We start from the raw sequence: 20187 nt of genomic DNA, 5'->3' as shown, positions 1-20187 counted from the left end.
CCTCAAAAGATTTTCAGCTTGGGTGGACGGGTGGTGGTGCAAAAGACCTGATGACTCTGGCAACAGGCTGGTAGCGGATGGAAGGTGAGTTGACAGGAGACCATGGGAGACTGTGGTAGTGAAGGGCCTGCAGAAGAATGTGGTGGCTTGGACTGGAGGTGGGGGTAGAGAGGAGGGTAGAACAGGACGTGGTGATGGGTTGCATGTGGCTGCTAAGGAAAGGGGAGTGTTGAGGTCACAGAACTGGACAGGAGTTGGTGCTTCTGGCTGAGCCTAAGCAGGGAGAAGGAGCAGGTCTGGGGAGAATGTGTAGTTTTGGACAGTTTGAGAAGTCAGGGTATGAACTTAAGAGCTTCCATCCTTAGGCTTGTGAGTTCTCAAAGTAGGAGAGTATACCTCCGCCAGTACTGCATGCACTTTCATGCCCCGCCCCTGTTAAACCTCCTCCCAGCCCCTCCCACCCATTCACTACTCACTTATGCCTGAAATGTTATTAACTGAAAACAAATCCTTTCCTTCGTTAGAGATAAATGTGTTTAAAAGCAAATATGGAGTAAGCCTGTACAGCATAGCGAGTAGTTTGTCAGGGAGAGGAGGTTGGAGAATGCTTTGTTTACAAAAGCTGGAAGACCCTGAGCTGGAAGAGCCCTGTTCGGGAACATGAACTTGGAAACACTTTTGTAGGAGAAGGAAAGCAGAACTGAGACTCCACCAAAGGGGTCAGAAAAGCCAGGGTACTGCAAGAGAACTTGAATCTGAGTGTAGAGTGACTCTTGTGGTATCTATAATTTGCAGACTTCTTAGGTACGGTTTATGTCATCATTCTCCATTCAGAGATCTTTAAAGCACTGCCTAGTTTTTGGAAGGTGAGGAGTTTTATAGCTGGTTTGAGCAGGGAGAGATGGTTACTTTAAAATGTGTTGGCTGGGGGGCTGGCCCCGTGGCCGAGCGGTTAAGTTCGCGCGCTCCGCTGCAGGCGGCCCAGTGTTTCGTTGGTTTGAATCCTGGGTGCGGACATGGCACTGCTCATCAAACCACGCTGAGGCAGCGTCCCACATGCCACAACTAGAAGGACCGACAACGAAGAATATACAACTATGTACCGGGGGGCTTTGGGGAGAAAAAGGAAAAAATAAAATCTTTAAAAAAAAAAAAATGTGTTGGCTGGGTGGCCATGAGCAGTACTTCTACCTCATCAGTTGGAAATATTGGAATGGTTGGGTCTAGCAGCTGCCTGGTAATTCATCCCAGAAAAAGGAGAGGCAAAGAGCCTTGTGTCTTTGCAGGCATGATGCTTAAGAGCTGGCAGTTCCGCAGGCTCTTTCCTGAAGCCTGACTCCCCTGGCAGGTCTGACCTTGACTGCAGGTAACCCCACGGCTTTGAGTCATGCTAGCCGGGCCACCATTGCCCTCTTCTGGTAAGGGACCAATGCTACAAATGTAGTGAGTTTTACAAGGAAGGAAAACTCAAGCTCATTTTTCACTTTTGGTCAACTATGCTTTGCCAGCTGGCATGAATTCCTATAATGAAATGAACGTTTGGTTTAAAATGCTGTAATGTATACTCAGACCATGGAACCATGTGAGGGTCTAACCTTATTTACAGTTTTGGCTGGTGGGGACTACCTTAGAAATCTGTATCATTTTCTACAGTTGGGCCATGTTCTATTTGGCAAAAAAGATTTCTTTCAGCCTTTTCTCTGCCCGTGAAACCCTGTCTGACTGCTTCATTAGCTAACACATGTGTGAATTTGCATCATCGATAATGGCAGCAAATGCAAGGAATATGGTTTTAATAAAATTTTAGTATCTAATATCTCTGAAGCATTAGGGCACAGAACATTATAGGCCTGGGATAAACAATTCATATTCAATAGGGGCATTTTAGCATTTCTTGGTGCCATATTTACACAATTTGTAATTTAGAGATGAGTTTATGTTACATGGTAAAACTTAAGAGTATATTAAAATAACTCCATTGGGAAGGGGCACTGAGAATATGGGGTCATGGTGGCAGTTTGTGCCATAACTAAAGGACAGTTTCTGTTGTTCTGCTGGTGCTTATTCTTTTCTGATCTGTCTTTGATTGGCAGTGTCTCTTTCCCTCCCCACCTGGGAGGAAGGTAAGCACTCAGGTGAACTAATGGGGCTTTGCTGTTTAGAGGAGCCTTGTAGTGAAGACCTAGAATGGAAATCCTGTTTTGTGATGCATTTAAGCACTTCCTTAATATAATCCCATTTAAAATTTAGATTTTTTAAAAGGACTCATTAAGTAGCTATTTGGCATTTAAAACCTGAAGAATATCACAGATACTGTACTAGCTTTCGTTATTTAGGATTTAAACGCATAACTTGATCTTTTTAAGCTGGATCAATTTGATATTTGATATCAATTTGATATTTACAGTTCTGTTGGTCAGTGTAATTTTTGTCGGAATTTAATAGTCACAGGACATATATCTAGTAGTCATGATCTCATTATCATATTAATGATGCATGAGAAAACTCCTAAGTATTACCCTGTCTGCCCCTATGTAAAGACCCCTATGCAAATTGGCCCAAATAAAAATGGTTAAACTGTCTCTCAAGAGAAAGGGCAGCACTATACATTTAGATTTTTACAAAAGTAATGGTATAAAATTTTTACAAAACTGAAGTATTTCTAAAATGTTATCTGTTCAAATTCCTGCGTTTATTCTTTCATTCCTTCCTTCATTGTTTTAGCCTTTGTTAAAAGTTAACAGTGATGTAAGAATGCTTTATAGAGTGGGAGTAGTCTGTCAGTTGGCCAGGTGATGAATCATGGAATGGAATTGTTTCTGTTACCAAATTAAACCTTTAACCCCATAAAAAAGCCCTCATTGATAACGTCTGGCAAGGTCAAAGCTAAGAGGACCCTTTCTCTGTTCTGGGTAGTTGGGAAGATGAGCAGCAGCCCCAGCTCTCTCTTCTGGCTGGGCTTTTAGTAGTAGTACTCTGACTCTGGACCATTTGCGCCTCTTTCTCCTCCTCCTGGCTGGCTTTATATCCCTACAAATTGTCCGGTGCCTGAGAACTCAGTTGACTTCATGTCGCAATTTCTAGAACAGGCTTTCTCTACTTGGGCACTGATGACGGTGTGGACAAGGTGATTCTTTGTTGTGAGCTATCCTGTGCGTTGTGGGATGTTCAGCGGCTTTCCTGGACTCTAACTCACTAGGTGCCAGTTGTGACAACCCTGTTTCCAGATATTGCACATTGGTGGGGGGGTTGGGAGGTAAGGGTCATTTTGCCTTAGAACCACCACAGTTCTAGATAATGAATAATATATTCCTTCTTCTTTAGCCTAATTACTTGGAGGTAAACTGCACTGTCACACTTCATCAATAGGTGCTAATGTATGGCACATGGTGTATTTCAGCCTGAAGATTCCTTAATTTGAGGAATTCAGGGCAGGGAATAGGTTTCCTGTTAAGGACTAATGCCTGAGGGACAGTTAATCAGGAGGTACATACCAAAAATAATTTAATTTAGCCTCTTTTTTTCTCACCAAGAAATATATTTAGTTCTCCTGTTTGTTAAATTGGGAACAGGCATCATAAAACTTTATTTCATAGGAATAACAGTAAACTTCATACTTGTCGTATTAAGGCAGAGATGATGAGGGAAGACTAGAAGCAGACAAATGATAGATGTGTAGAGATGAGGAAAAGTAGAATCTGATTTGGAAAGAAGGCAAAGGTATTCGAGGAGAGTAGAAAAGAGATTGAAAGAAGAAGGATGTTCAATGATTTTGAATGTTTTAAAAATTGTTACGTGCTGCTCATCTAGTTGTAGGGTTTTCATTTCAAAATTTATCACTGGTTACGTACCGTGTTTTCAAGGGATTAGCCGATTTATCAGTGTCCATAGATCTTCAGTTGCTCTAATTAGTAACTTCAGAGAATTCTTGGAGAGAGAGAATGTGTGGTTTGCTGGTACAAGGAGGATCATTATGTTTTGGTTTGTGGGGAAAAAAAAATGACCGGTGAAATATCACCAGGGGTAGGTGGAATCAAGCAGATGCCAGGATCTGCCTCCCTGTCTCTAATTTGTAAGAGTATATGCGGTCTCCAAATTTAAATAGTTCGAAGGATATCTTTTCTACAGTGGTTCTCAATCCAGCTGGCATATTACAATCAGGTAGGGAGCTTTCAAACTATAGTGATGTCCAGGCCCCATCCCGAGAGAATCTGATTTAATTGGTCTGGGGAAGAGTGTGGACATAGGCTTCAAAAATTCCCCAGGTGATTCTCATGTGCTTCCAGGGTGTCAAATCCGTATTTCTAGGCCAATGATTCTCAAAGTGTGGTCTCCAGACCAGCAGCAGCAGCCTCACCTGGAAATCATTAGAAATGCAAATTCCCAGCCCCACTGCAAGTCTATGAAATAAGAAACTCTGGGGATGAGCCCATGCCCTTCTGGTGAAATCTGATGCATGCTCAAGTTTGAGAAACACTATTTCAGTCATTGCGTAGTGGTACTTGGAGGACACTGAATCCTGAGAATCAAGGGTACTATCATAGTGGATGTTGGAAATATTACACTGGAGTCAGTGATACTGTCTTCAGAGTTCACTTGCCTCAGGAGACTCTTCACTTATCCAAGGAGGAATGCCTGGGAGCTGTAACTTTCCACTGAGAGCCTTCATAAGGCTTAATTGCTAATATGTAGGTAGCAGCTGATACCCAGTTGTCCCTCCCACTCGTTTCAGCTAAGCTTTCAACCTCGCTTTCAATATTCTTAATTAATGATCTGCAGCTTCTGAAGCCATTTCATCAGTGGTCTCCTGTCCCAGCACGTTTCCCCTTTGAGCAGTCCTTGAAGAGGGTGTTATTCCCAGCAGTCAATTAGAAAAGGAAAGTAGAGGTGGCTCTAAACAAGTCCTGTGACCAATTAACCACCTCCCTTTATTCCTCTTTGTAGTTCTCTAAAAATGGGTCAGGGGAAGAAAAACTCAGGCTCTCCCCAGCAGACCTCGCCTGTTTTTGTCTAACATTCTTCTATCCCATTTGGTATTTCAGATTGCTGCCTTAGGCATGAATGGTTGAAAATTCCCTTTGAACTTTTGCTCATTTTGTAGAAACTTGATGAAGCAGTGATGAAAGTAGTTATAGGATTGTTTCCTGAGCTCTGAGAAGCTGAGCAGGGTAGGAAGGGACGTTCAGCACCCAACTTTAAGGTTCATTTTCAGCCAAGGGGTTAGGAGTGCTTACAGTGGCTGTAATAATTTTAGGAATTCTCCTTGAATTTTGTTTTCTGATTTCATAAAGCAGGGTCACGATGAAGGGGTGAAAGGTGAAGGGAAATTTAAACTTCTTAATCTTCTAATTGACAATAACAGCTTGTATTGCTTCATTTTCTATTTACAAGGAAAACACCTTTAAATAAAATAGTTCTATTGGATCAGCACCGTCCTTCGTAAAGTTCATAGAAATTTCCCAGGTTAGTCCCTATCATTCTCTCACATGCAGTGCTGAGGAGCCTTCTGGAATTCCCTTTGGGATGGGAATCCCCTTGCAACACTGGGCACTTCCTATTATGGGGTTCCCGATGTTGTTTGCTCTTTTAGTTTTAGTCTGTCACTAAAATAATAGAACCAGGAGTCACTTTAGGGAAGTGTCTGTGCTGTTCAGTATGGTAGCCACTAACTATATGTAGCTATTTAAATTAGTTAATAAATGCTAATGCAATTTAAATTCATTAGCATGAAATAAAGTTTAGAATTCACACTAGCCTTATTTCAGGTGTTCAGTAACCACATGTGACTTGTGGCTAAGATGCTGGACAGTGCAGATGTAGAACATTTCCATCACCAAAGAAAGTTATTGGACAGAGCTGGTCAATTTTGTCACCTGCATTAGTTGGGATACTGGGAGTGAGAACGATGTCATTATTTGTTAGCTATTCCCAATTTATTAGTTAATTACTATATGTTAACTACTACTGTACTATATTTTTTCTCTTTGAATTTAGTCCTAACAACATCTTTGTGAGAGCAGGCATAATTACACCCATTTTATTGACAAGGGGATTGAGACGCAGGCTGAGAAACTTGCCCTAGGCCGTATGGCCAGTATAAGGTGAAGCCAGTGTTTGGCCACACATCTGCCTGATTCTAAAGCCCATGCTTTCTTTGTTAAAGTGTGTCTTAGAAGACAAGTTCTCTGATTCTTGAGGTCAGTAAGCCCACATCTTAGGCATACACCAGTCACCAGTGGTGCATTGGATGGTTGACTAATGGATAAAATGGAGCAAATCAGTAGCAGATCCTTTCCTGTGTGGTTTTCATCACTCCTCAAACTAGACTGGTGTCCTCTGATAACAATGCAGTATTTATGCAGTTATACATTTTCACATGCTTTGTGTCAATACAGTTGGGTCTCCTGGATTGGATGGTGAGCCCGTCACCTCCCACAGCAGATCATTCCGTGTTGGAAAGCCTTCCAGTCAGAAAGTCTTCCTGATGTGGAGCCAATACCTGTCTCCTTGTGGTTTCTCTGCTCTTACCTGGTTCTCTATCCCTTAAGAACCTAAAGAACCAAAAAGGATTGTTCTTCCACATTTAAAAGTCCTGTTAGTGTTATTTCATCCTGGTTGTTTTCTTCTTTTTTAAGTAAATCATTCTACTTTCTTCAGCTGATCCTCATAATATGATTTTAAGTGGTTTTCCTATTCTGATCACTCTTATTCTAATACATGACAGTTTGTCTCAACTTGTATATTGAGACTAATTGGACACTAAATGCTTCAAGCATAGCCATCATAATACTTATGCTGGCCGCTACTGTTAAGGAAGCCTAAAATTGGGCCTGGCCCCGTGGCTGAGTGGTTAAGTTCGGGCGCTCCGCTGCAGTGGCCCAGGGTTCAGATCCTGGGCGCGGACATGGCACCGCTCGTCAGGCCACGTTGAGGTGGCCTCCCATATGCCACAACTAGAAGGACCTGCAACTAAGATATACAACTATGTACCAGGGGGGATTTGGGGAGATAAAGCAGAAAAAAAAAAAAAAAAAGATTGGCCACAGTTGTTAGCTCAGGTGCCAATCTTAAAAAAAAAAAGGAAAACCTAAAATGAAATTACCGTTATCAATGGCCACAGCGCTATGCTGCCCATTCACAGAGCTTACTCTCCACTGAGTACCTCTGTGCTCAGGCTGTTAGCTTTTTGGCCCTTACATGTATCCTCGTTAAATTCCATGTAGTTGGGCTCATCTAACTGCTTTTTTCGACTGATCCTTATAACCCGATTTTAAGTGTCTCTCAGTCACAGAGATCCAGTTTTTTGTTTTTTTGCCACTGTTTTTTCTACCCCAGCTGTTCACTATCCCCTCCTGTGCAGCATCATCCACCTATTTTATGGGCATGTCCACTATGTATCTTCATCTATGTCACTGCTAAGAATGTGGGCCAAGACCAGGGTCAAGGAAAAAGCTCTTCCCCGTCTCCCTCAATGTTGTTGTTTAACCATTCATGGCTCCTGTGGTTATGGCTGTTGAACTAGTTATGAATCCACCTAATCGTCATTTCATCTACCCCTATTTTTCTGTCTTTTATTCACTAGGAGTCATTTTTCATTCATAGATTCATTCACTTAATATTTACTGAGCTCCTACTGTGAGCCAGGCAGGCCCTTTTGAAGGTAGAACTGCTAGGGTTTTGCTAATAGCGTAGACGCAGACTATGAGAGGAGAGGCATCAAACATGAATCCAAGGCTTTTGACCTGAACAACTGGAAAAATGGAGTTGCCATTTACCAAGCCAGCTTAGCTACACCTGGGGGGAGCAGGTTTGAGGGTAAAGCATTAATAGTTTGGTTTTGAACTTGTTAAGCTGTACATGCCTATTTGACATACAAGTGGAGATGTAGAGTAGGCAATTGGATATGTGCGTCTGGAGCCGCGGGGAGGTCTGGGCTGGAGCAGAAATGTTAGGTATCATCAGCACGTTAACTGCCAGGTATCTGAAACCTTGAGAGTGATGAGAGAGTAGGTGGAGACAGGAGAGGTCCAAGGACTGAGCCCTGGTCAGTTTAGACGTGGTGCAATGGGGACAAGCCAGCAGAGGGGATTGAGAAAGAGTGGCCAGGGAGGAGGGAGGAGAAACAGGAAAGCCTGGTATCTCAGAAGTGAGGATTTCAAGCTGCAAGTGAAAGAACCACTTTGTTAGATGGTACTGAGAGGCCAAGTAACATGAGGACCATTGTATTTGGCTACCTGAAGGTCATTGGTAACCTTGACAAAGGGATGTCATGGGAAACTTTGCACAGTTCCTGGCTGAGGTTCACATCTGCTTTGTTAACCGCATTTCACCAGTCTAGGAACCTCGTCAAAGAAGAGAATGAGGTTAGTTTTTCATAATTTGGGTTTCTTCTGGATCCCTTCTAATAATCTGTTAGGGATAAAGTTTATAGTTGCAAAATCTATCTTTCTCTCCTTTTTGCAAAGTGCAATGTCATTTGCCCCTCTCTAGCATCTCTTTGCAACTCCAGTGCCCCTCATCACCCCAGGGGCCGAGCCATGTACAATGCCCATCCTTTTTGTGCTCTGGGATGGGTTCCCTCGAGCCCTGTGATGTGAACTCATTTAAAGGACTTAATGTACAGTTGTGTAACCTCCCTGTCTGTCGTGGGCTTACAACCTCCTTCCTTTCCATTTCTGGCCTTCCTTTTCATTTCTTCTTAAGGCTCTGGCTCAAACTAGCAGGTAGATCTCTTTTTCCCTTTGGATTCCCATCACCGTCTTTATCATCCTAATTCAGAGGTGAGTTTTTAAGATGCTCAGTGAGGCATTATTATATCTGTGATTCTCAATCCTGGCTGCATATCACATTCACCTCTGGAGGGTTTTTGTTTTTTCTTCTTAAAGAAAATTATAATTTGAATTTCTTACAACTCGGAGGGAATTATTTTCTCATCATTGTGATAAAATTGTGATGTTCTTTACTTGTGAATTTTAGAATTGTAATATATTCATTTCTGGTGAGCTCTCACCTTCCATTGTGTTACATGGTGAAACCTAATCATATTTTTTTTCTTCCTTTCTAGTGTATCCTCCAAAAGAGTTCCTGTATTGTACTTAGAATGCCACATGTAGTCCTCAAGGAGACATAGTGGCCTACAGCCGTGGTTCTTAAAATTGAGCATGCACCAGAATCACCCTGGGGGCTTGTTAAAATATAGGATCCTGGGCCCCACCTCTAAAATTTCTGATTGGGTAGGTCTGAGTTTGCATGGCAAACAAGCTCCAGGAGATGCTGATGCTGGTGGTGCTTTAAGAACCAGGGCTCTAGGCTCTAGTGGGTAAATATTCTTAAGGTTGTGCACACAGAGAGCTTTCTTGAACTGGCAGAACCAGGAGGATAAGCATGGCCAAAGGCGGAGATGAGGCTGGTACTTGACTTGCTTGGGCCTCTCAGAGGCTCTGGTAACCCTGAGCCTTGCAGAAGTGAAAACTTTCCACGTGCAACAGGCCTCAGGAATTTCTCACCCTGGTTGTGTTTTGGTTTGCAGCCATATGCTTGGATTCTGTTTGCCCTCCTGTAAAGGTTACATGTAGCCTTATCTTTGGCCTCAAAGTTGGCTTGGAAAGCATTACCCTTATCCAGTTTAGGAGAGCAAATGCAGCCTCCTTTATCCACAGTACTTACACAATATTAATCCTCCAGAAAAAATCACATGACACCTGGAGTGAATAGAGAGTGACTGTCACAGCTTTATCTGGTAAATCCTTTGTTATATTTGAAAGTAGACGAAGAAGATTCCAGAGAAAGAATACTGGTATGTGGGATTCCTTAAATTATTTTACATTTAACCAAAAAATAGAACTCCTCTAAGTCATCCAGATTCCCCGAAGTATCGTCAAAAACTCTTTGGTGTCCCCCCCCGCCCCCACCAGTAGGTAGGGAAATTATGCCTCCTCTCTTTTATCCTCCTTCCTCTTTCAAGAAATCTCCCTTCAAGACTGATCACCCTTTAGAACAATCCACAAATTCTGGGCATTGATCACTAGGGGAATATTTACAGGATTTTCCTTTGTTTTTGTTTTCTTTTCATTCTGATTCATTTATAATTTCTTTAGTTTATAAGCTGCACTGCTTTTATTTTATTTTTCTTGACATTGAAGAATGTCAAGATTCTTCAGGAATATAGAAGAATATTTTCTAATATGCTAATTTTTAGAGAGTTTAAATCCAAACCCACATTCCAAAGCTTCCAGATAACACATGCTGGATGAAATTGTGAGCAGAATTTGTGGGGACTCCCACCCCTGTTGTTTACCAGATTCCATTTTCAGATTACTACATGGTTGGCCATAATTGGTCCTGAGCACACTCCGACAGGCCTCCGTGTTGCTGACTATGAATGTTGCTTGTCTTTCTAGCTGCTTAAGACCCTCTCAAGACAAGTTCCCTATAGACAAGTACATAATAATTTCCATCAGGTTTTCTTTTCATTTCATGTTCTCTGTTACAGAAATACGTGAGAGGAAAGTTCATATTTTTCCCTTGTAATCTGGTGTGATTACAAGCCATCTGTTCTTTTTCTAAGAAGCAGTGTGTGGCCAGAGTAAAACTGTGCAAAAGAATTATGAGGCATTTATTAGCTCTTAGTAGGAATAGGTGGAAACCTGTGCCCTATCTATTTGTAAATCTTATGGAACTGACAATTCAGAGTTCATTTAAATTGCCCTGGAATTTGAGGCAAATTCTACCTTTGGAGGAAAAAACACAACCACCAGCCCATATTTCTTTCTTGAGTTCTTTGTATGGCTGTCACTATGCTGAAGCCTCATGCCTGCATTCTCTCATTTAATCCTCAAAACAACTTCATAAGGTGTTTTTCGTTATCGTCCCCATTTTACATTGCAGAAAGTATCCGGAGTCTGGTAGCATTGAGGCACATGGCAGGGGTTCAAAGTCAGGTCCGTCCTACCCGCAAGTCGCTGTGCTCCTCATTGCTGCATGTGCTCTCTACATGCCACAGGCCAGTCTCCTGAGGAATACTGGCCTGCAGGTTACATTTGAAAGAATAATTTCTTGAAAATCATTAGGGAAAGTGTCTAAAAAAGTGACATCAGCTCTTATCTTTCAAAGGAAGTAACTGAGGGCCTGTTCCCACCCATGAGCCCTCTTCGTGCAGTGATGGGCTTTAGAGTCTGTAATTCAGCCTCGAATACTCCCTACAGCTTCCAGTGGCATGTGTTAAATTTAAGCCTCACTTCCTAATACTGCTTTGGTTGGCCTTTGCTTTCTTCCCAGCAGCACTTTGCTTCCCTGCCCAGATCTTATCCAGGAAGGCAGTGAACCACTGTATGAGCATTCCAAGCAAGAACCCCCAAAACTCTTTCTTAATAGGAGACCTGAGACAATTTGCTGAAGAACATCAGCCTCTTACTCTCTTTTTTCCTCCTTTTAGGAGTTGTCATCAAACCTATTAGCTCTGCTTTTCTGTTATCTCTCTTTCTCATTCCTTTGTGATTTGCTCCTTACCCGTGTAGAATCTTTTCCCAACCCATAGCAATAAATCTGTTAGGGAAAACAAACAAGTGGCTGGAAAGGTGTTCATCCCTGACCTGTACTCCGCAGACACCAAACAGGAGAGAGAAAATCCCTCCCCTCCTGATTCCTTTTTACTTCAGACAAGTCACACTGTCCTCTGCATCCCTTTCAGCCAGCAAAACTTGATCTCAAGGACTGGTCATTCCTCTGCAACCATGGAAGCCCCCCACATGTTCTCTCTTATAAGTCTGAATTCACATTGTCAACCAGGGTTTTGCAGCTTGTTCCACCTGATTAGAAGGTGGGAAAATAACCCTTTGCCCTAGAGCAGTGGGCATCGCTACCTGTTTTCTGGGGTGACAGTATTCTGTGCATACGTGAGGCAACTTTAGTTGTAACTCATGAGCTTGATTTTGTGGTGGTTCTTATTCTGAGGACAGGCTGCAGGTGAGAGTGTGGTAGTCCCTCCTAGAGAGAGAACAAGGCAGCCACTTAAGTAATTTTCATCACTGATATATTTCTTCATTCATTTAACAAACACTCTTCACTACCATCTATGTGCCAGGCCCAATACTAGGCATTGACAACCCAAAGGTAACAAATGGCATCTCCCTCCTGCAGGCAGCCCATGGGAGATGGGTGTATGCACCCATGTGTTTACAGTCTGTCATGAGGTCCATAACAGAATCATAGGTAAAGTGCTGCGGCAACAGAGAAGGGCTTAATCCTGCCTGAAGGTGTCAGAGGATGCTTTGGGGAAGAGCTCATTGGTTGCTGAGATTATTGCCTCAGCCAACTCCACTGAGCGTCTCCATTTCCCATGGCTTATACCATGATTTCTAGTCACGTGACTGGCATTTTCTGTCGTTGGTTGCCAAGACTAACTCATGCCCACAAAGGTCAGCACAGCAGGAAATGTGCTCCCCTGTTCTCTATTCCAAAACAATGGTAGGTTTTACTACTGTGTGTGAGTGGCCCATAGTGAACTGGTGGAGGACAGTCTAAGGTGCCAGACTCATCGTGGCTCTTTCATAACCTTTACAGGAGGGCAAAGGTGTGCAAATAGAATCCAAGCAAGTGGTTGCAAACCAAAACCCAACCAGGAGATGGGATCTTAAAGTGGAAGACATCTTGAAGGAGATCTAGTTGTGTCCATTGATTATAGTTTTTTTCCTGAACTAACATCTGTGCCAGTCTTCCTCCACTTTATATGTAGGTCGCCACCACGGCATGGCTGACAAGTGGTGTAGGTCCACACCTGGGATCCGAACTCACTAACCTGGGCGCTGAACTAGACCACGCTGAAGTTCACCACTATGCCACATGGCCAGCCCCAATGTCCACTCATTTTACATAGAGGGAAACTGACACGCAGAGAAGGGAGGTGGCACACCCCTCCTAAACTGGGGCATCATTGGAAGAGATTCACGACCTTGGACTTCCTATGCCAGGCTATTCTCCCATTTGTCATCAAAGGGCTTTCTCCAGTCTTTTCTGGGTGCTGTGATCCTGAATTCGGGCTGTGTCTAATTGTGTTACTAAGGTTATAGAATGTTCCTTGTACCTAGCCTGAGTATTGCCAGGTTGGCAAGGCACCACATGAAACAAAACCCAGCCAGGATCACTAGGGATCTTCTAAAAGAGAGAGAAAGCTCATAAGTTTCCCAGTCTTTCCAGAACACTGAAGTGGTAACAGATCATGCCTCTCTGGGTTGTCATGAGAATTAATGCAGTAATGTACTGAGAGGGCTTGACACAGTATCTGGCACACAATAAGTGCTCAATGAATCTTAACTTTTGTTATTCCCCACTTGTTCACCCTGAGTAGGATTTTGCAATTAGATTAGGGATATAGTGTATTCTAACAGAACAGCTATTCTCCAGTCCCCTGATCCAGCCTTCTGCTGGCTTATTGTATATGCCATCCTAAAGGTATGCTGCTTTCTTCTCTTGAATGTAAACTCCTGGCTTGGATTTCTTGGGCAAGTATTTTAATAAGGAACAGGCCAAGGGGGTTAAATTGACATAATATTTGCCTTGACTTTTCTTCAGCTGTAACTCCCTGAGTAGGGTTGTTAATGTCAGGAGACCTCTCTTCCTGCCCCCACACCCCACCCCACCTTCAGCGTGATTTATTGCCTTGGTCTTCTGCTGCATTCTTTTCCTTCCCCTTCTCCTCCTTCCTTCTCCCTAACCTCCCCTCCTGCCCCAGTGATCTCTCTGCAGGGGGCCTTTCGCCACCACAGGGCACTCTGGTTCCAACAGGGTACCCCACCAGGGCAGTGTCAGTCTCTGAAATCTCAGTGCCTCCCTTCAAGCATGGAGTCAAGCTCTCCAGGGGATGGAGCTGAGCGACCCTATTCAGAATCCTTGGTTCAGTCACCCAGTGCCCATGGGGCAAACAGGGCTGCCATTGCTCATCCCAGAGGGAATAGGGGGTTGGTTCCCAAATAGAGTGGAGTGGGTTCCAGCCTAGGCAGCCTTAAATGTGCCCCCACATGGGGTCTGAAAGTGAGTCCTGAGTGGCCTGCCACAGTGGGGATATTTCTTCAAAGTAATGCATGGCAGTGGGTTTTGCAGTCTAATGGATTTCTGTTTGATTCCTGGGTCTCTCACTTACTGCCTGTGTAACCTTGGATTGTCCTTATCTTGCCTGATTCCATGTGCTTATCTATAAAATGTGAGTAATAGTTGTGCTCATTCACAGACTGGTGGCGAGTATTAAATTGAAGACCGTAGGTAATGCTTAGCACAATGCCTAGAACATAGGTGCTCTGGACATGGTACTAAATATTTTAAACTGTGCCTTTTCTTTAAAAACCATGTGACTTTTTAATTTCATGCTGTAACATATATACAGTTTGTTTTGATAGAAAATATTTAATATTTTTCTTAAAGCGTTTTAGTCAAGTTGATACTCCAGGAAGATAACTGCCGTGTTTTTTCATGACAATCTTCAGGAGACATGTCTTTCTAGATTTAGTGTCAGGAATGCTTGAATCATCCTCAGCCCTGATTCATTCTTAGGGACTCTGACTGGCCTGTCTCTTTTCACATTGTCAGCTAGGAGCATGCTAGAGCAAATGCTGCAGCGACTTAGGACTCTGGGGGGAATTCTCTACAGACCTTAATTCTTGGCTGCATTTCAGGTTTTAACACCTGTTTGTCTTACTTATTTCCTCCATTTTTAATCTTTGCCTTGTTAATCCAAGCTGCCTTAAATCCTTAATGCCAGGTAGGTGTAAAATGCCAATAACACTTGCAACAGACCCATATGGATGAGCTGCCTGTGAATAGCCCTGGGGGTATGGTTGAAACCACTCACATGCCTTGGGCATCATCCTTGCTCTACCTCCTCCTACACGCAACCACATCCTCTTGATTCTGTCTTTTGAGTGTCCCTCTAATCTGTCCCCTGCTCTTCACCCATCACCTTCAGTTGTCTCTTGTTTGGGTTCTTGTGGTGGCTTTATTCTTTTAATTTTTTTTTGCTGAGGAAGATTCACCCTGAGCTAACATCTGTTGCCAATGTTCCTCTGTTTTGTATGTGAGCTGCCGCCACAGCATGGCCACTGACAGATGAGTGGTGTAGGTCCGTGTGCGCAAACCAAACCTAGGCCACCGAAGTGGAGAGCACCAAACTTAACCACTAGGCCACTGGGGCTGGCCCTTGTGGTGGCTTTTAACCTGTCTACCTGGCCCACCACAAGGTAGTGATTTCCCCCACCAGCCCATGTTCCACACTCCTACGTGAGAGAACTCTCCAGCCTGCAGCTCTTCTTGGCCCCTTTGGCCTGCCCTGAGTTCCTCTGTGGTCTGAACCCTCCTGCCCTGTTGGCCTTATCTGCTAACCTTGCCCTGTTTCTGTATTATCAGATTCTTTTCTGTCTCCTGAGCGTGCTGAGCTATTTGGGACTCTCCCTATGTCGGTGCTGTTCATTTTTCTTTCTCCACCACTTGCCCTATTCCTCAAGGCCTAGCTGCGACATCATGCCGTCTTCCCTGGCTTCCCTCAGGCAGAGCTGTCACTTGGCTTCCTCTAGTCCTTGGATGTGTGCTGTGGTCACTTACTACAGCGTTCCATTTCTTCCCCTCCTTCTCTGGCCCAGTGCCCCTATTAAACTCAGCGGGTGTTTAATGAATGAAGGAGTGAGCGAGTGAGTGAATGCGGGAAACCTTCCACATATCTCAGAGCTCCGAACCTGCTTCTGTCTGAGATTTCTACATGTGTAAGAAACGTTAGCATTTTCACCTTTACTTTACACTTAATGTAAAATTAGTAAGACAATATCTTCCACCCCTGAAGATTTGGTAGTAATTCAAGTTAAGATGTGGCTTTGGAATTCTTAGGAAAGAGGAAAAATCACCAACATACTCGGTTGGCAGTGAGTTTTGGGTGAGGTAATCCTAGGACCCTTGTATTCCCTTTCCTCAAAATAAGGAAAATGACTAGTTGTCATTGGTGATGACATAGTTGTCATCACTCCAGAATAAGGAAGGACGAAGTTGTTCTATGGTGCATCAGTGTCCTGGGCTGAATCAGAATGGCCTTGTCCCCAGAATGGGCTCGGAGCCCTTAGGTTGCAGTTAAGGCTGTGGTTTGCCCAAAACTCAGACCTCGTTGGTCCTGTCATTTGTTCGTTCATTCCTTTCTTCCTTTCATTAAATACTAAGCACTTACTGTAAGCTGGTACTATGCTAACCCTTGGAGGGCAAAGTCCACTGAGGTATTGGTGCTGTCTCCGCCAATGAGCTAACAGTCTAGCAGGGGAGGTCCCTACGCAGACAAGCCATTTGATGCAAAAATAAGTAAGTACGTGAATCATGTGCCTGATCCAGAGGTAGGAGTGACAGCTGTTCACAGAAGCTCCACAGAGATGTCCACGCTCCTGCTAGGGTTCAAGGATGCACTAAGCATAGGAATGTTGAGGTGCATTGGAAGCCAATGGCAAAAACAGCACCTGCCCAAGAACAGTGGGAGACAGCGGGAGAGCAGGGCTTCCTCAGACACGTATGTGTGATGCTCGGAGCTGCAGCACGAGTGCACTGCTCCCGTTTCTATGTTAGAGCTTTTTCAGGCAAGGGCATCAAGAGTTCATCTGGGACACCAAGATAAGTAGCCCTCATATTCCAAGTGGGAAATGATGTGAGCTGCGGAACAAGACAGGAGGGTGTGTTTAGCTCTGTAAGAATTAAAATCGAGAAGACATGGTGACTGATGGTGGAGGGTTAGGGAAAGGGAGGGGTTAGGGTTGACTCCCAGGTTTTTGGCTGAAACCTCTGGGTGGAGGGGGCTAGAAGCTGGACCTGACCCTGGCCTGTTGACTCCCATCCCAGGGCATGTGATGTGAAGCTTTCTCTAGTAGCCTTTGGGCTGTTAAGGAAGTAACTTGGCCTGTGTAAATGAGCAGCTGTGGCCTGAGAAGTGATGGTTCATGTGTTGCTCCTCTCAGCAGAGAGCCAGAGAGTTTATCTGCTGAGAGTAGAAGTAACCTCTTCCTAATTAAGGAGGAGGAGAAGTGGAGGCTGTGCTGCCGGCTGCAACAAGAGGCCTTTTTTTTTCACTTCTGTTTACTCATGGGAGAAAATCAGCAAAGCCTTGAGAGCAGGGAACTTTAGAAAGGCAAAATACCCTTGATTAGTGTGGGGAGTCTGAGAGAGCTCTTGCTGGAGAAGTCGGAACTGCTGGCTGCAGAGGGAGCTGCAGGGGATGGGACTGCCTGTGTGCCCAGGGGTGGAGTCTGGCAGAAATCCCGGGAAGGCTGGAGCACCAGAGTAAGATTTGATGATTTATTTAAAAAAAAAAAGAAGACATTCCAATCAATCTGTTTATAATCCAGTTTATACTAGGTTATTTGTGATTAAAGTTACAAAATGAGAAAATACCAAATTGGACCTTGCTATTTAATTCTTTAAAAAGTTACTCTTACATAGTATCAGTTCAAATTGTTCAAGCATCATTATTGTTATTTTACTATTTTAAAAATGATTTTTGCTAACGAAGGAGGAGTAGCAGAGAACTTGGTTTGAGGACTCAGGGTAGAATAACCTGAGAGGCACATCTCGCTGCTGTGGAGGGGCTCTTGCTCTGCAATCTGTGGAGCCTCAAGGGGACCATGATAGAATTCAGAGGGTCGGTGAACTTGGCTGGGAAAAAAAAGTACATCTTTATTTTGACCAAGTTCTAATAAGTTTAGTTTTTATTATGAATGAAGTGTTCAAGACACAGTAGTATCAGCAATATGTCCCCCTTAGAAATCACAGCTCTTTTCATGTTATAATGGTGGCACATATCTGAAAATATTTATGCTTATCACTACTTTGGATTTATACTAGTTATTTTATCACCACTATGTGATCTGTTAGATCACTGTTAGACCCACCACTAGGTAACAAGAGCCAATACCTTAATAAACAAGTACATACATTACTATATCACAGGCTTGTTTTTTTTTTAATTTGGATAACCACAGTTAAATCAAATTGGTTAGCTTTTTAATCCTAAGGATTGTGTTTCATGCATTTAAAAAATTATTCTGAGCCTATTTCATCAGCTTCACAGCAGGCCAAACAGGTCTATGGCACATGAAAGTTTAATAACCTCTGGCTAACATCATGTAGTTGTGGCATATGACCTCCACCTGGTGGCAGCATACTCCTTAAAGGTTAAATCTGTAATCAACAGTTGTGAAAAAACTTAAAATAACAGTATACTTGAATACAATTTTCAAGCAGTTTTGACCACAACCCACAGTAAAAAATAGGCTTTACATCATAACTCAGTACACTCATACATAAGTTTCACAAAACAATACTTGACCTTACCATGTAGCACATTGATATTTTTTATCCCATTCCAATATTCTCTTCTATTCTCTTTCATTAAAATAAAATGCTGGTTGCAAAACACTAAACTGCAGTTCACTGGGTCACACTGCACTGTGTGACATCTTGAGAGACCATCTTTCATCATACTTCACCATTTATTACCCAGTGAACTTCACTTTGTTGTCCCCCAAAATATCCACACATTTTCAAGGACATAATGCTTACATTTTAAATAGCTATCAACGAATATGAATGTATTTTTACCCATATTTTAAAAATTATTTATTGTTGATGTGTAATTTGTATACAGTGAAATGATCTGATCTCAGGGATATACCCCATCAAGATATAGAACATTCTCATCACCACACAAAGTTCTCTTGCCTGTTCTCAGCCAGTTCCTCCCCAGGCAATCACTGTTCTAATTGCTGTGACCAGAGATTTAGTTTTGTTGTTCTCGAACTTTCTATAAATGGAATCATACAGTATGTATTCTTTAACCCTGGCTTCTTTTACTCAACATAATGGTTTTGATATAGTCCATGTTGAGCTGATGGGGAGCAGTCCATTGTGTGAATATGCCACAGTTTGTTTATTCTCTTAACAGAGTTTTGAGTTGTCTTCCATTTCGGCTATTTTGAATAAACCTTCCATGAACATTTGCATACAAGTCTTTGCGTGCACATATATTTTATCTCTCTCAGTAAATACCTGCGGTGGAATTGCTGGCTCAGGCAGTAAATAAATGTATGTTTAACTATAGGAGACTGACAAACCATTTGCCAAAGTGGTTGAATCATTTTACATTTCCACCAGCAGTGTATGAGAATTTGGCTTGCTCCACATCCTTACCAGCATTTGGTGTGTCAGTCTTTTTAATTTTAGTCATTCTGGCAGGTATGTAGTTGTATCTCTTGGTGGTTTCAATTTGCATTTGCCTGATGACTGATGATGTTGAACACTTTTTTTTCATGTGCTCATTAGCCATTTGTTTATCTTCATTGTGAAGAATATGTTCAAGCTTGGGTTGTTTGTGTTTTTAATATTGATTTGTAGGAGTTCTTTGCATATTTTGGATACTAGTCCTTTATGTCAGATATCTGTATATGTCAGATATATGAATATTTTCTTGGAGTCTGACATACATATTCATTTTATTAATGGTGTCTTTTGATGAGCAAAAGTTTTAAATTTTCACAAAGTCCAATCCAACAATTTTCTCTTCTATATTTAGAGCTTTCTGGGTACCGGATAAGAAATATTTTCCTGCCCTAACATCAGGAAGATAGTTTTGGCTTTTCTGTTTAGGTCTATGATCCATCTCAAATTAACTTTAGCATATGGGTCAGGTAGGTTTTAAGTTTTATTTTCTTTCCATATTTATATCTGGTATTCTCACACCATTTGCTGAAAATACTTTCCTTTCACCATTGAATTATAACACAGAATTAAAAAAAAAAATCTGTTTAGCCAAAGAGTTACAGAAGTGACTTTTCCCTGTGGGCCATAAACTGACCTTTGGGCCTCTGAGACCACCCCAACATGGCAGTCTCGATCTTCTATTCCTTTGTAAGTTAGTTCATCCACAGTTATCTTGAAATTCTCAGAAATTGGTTTACTCTTAAGGTGTGAAGATTTATAAGGCTACAGCTTTTTACAGGGTCTATAGCTGTGCCACAGAGCTTCTAGCCACATGTGGCTATTTAAATTAAATTAAAATGAAATGAAATTTAAAATTGAGTTTCTCAGTCACAGTAGCCACATTTCAAGTGCTCAATAGTCACACATGGCTATTGGCTACTCTATTGAACAGTGAAAGGAAGCCAGCTTTTGTAAAGTTTT

General features: G+C 42.6%; 1 protein-coding gene across 3 annotated transcripts in view; it reads left to right on the top strand.

The window, feature by feature from the left end:
* The window catches only part of SLX4IP (SLX4 interacting protein), a 184598-nt gene that overhangs the window by 92942 nt on the left and 71469 nt on the right, over window positions 1-20187 (top strand). The gene's annotated exons all lie outside the window — the stretch shown is intronic.

The sequence above is a fragment of the Equus asinus genome, chromosome 15, assembly GCF_041296235.1.
Source record: "Equus asinus isolate D_3611 breed Donkey chromosome 15, EquAss-T2T_v2, whole genome shotgun sequence".
NCBI lineage: Eukaryota > Metazoa > Chordata > Mammalia > Perissodactyla > Equidae > Equus > Equus asinus.
Note: the sequence above shows the minus strand (reverse complement) of the source record. Positions and strands in the feature narration are given on the sequence as shown.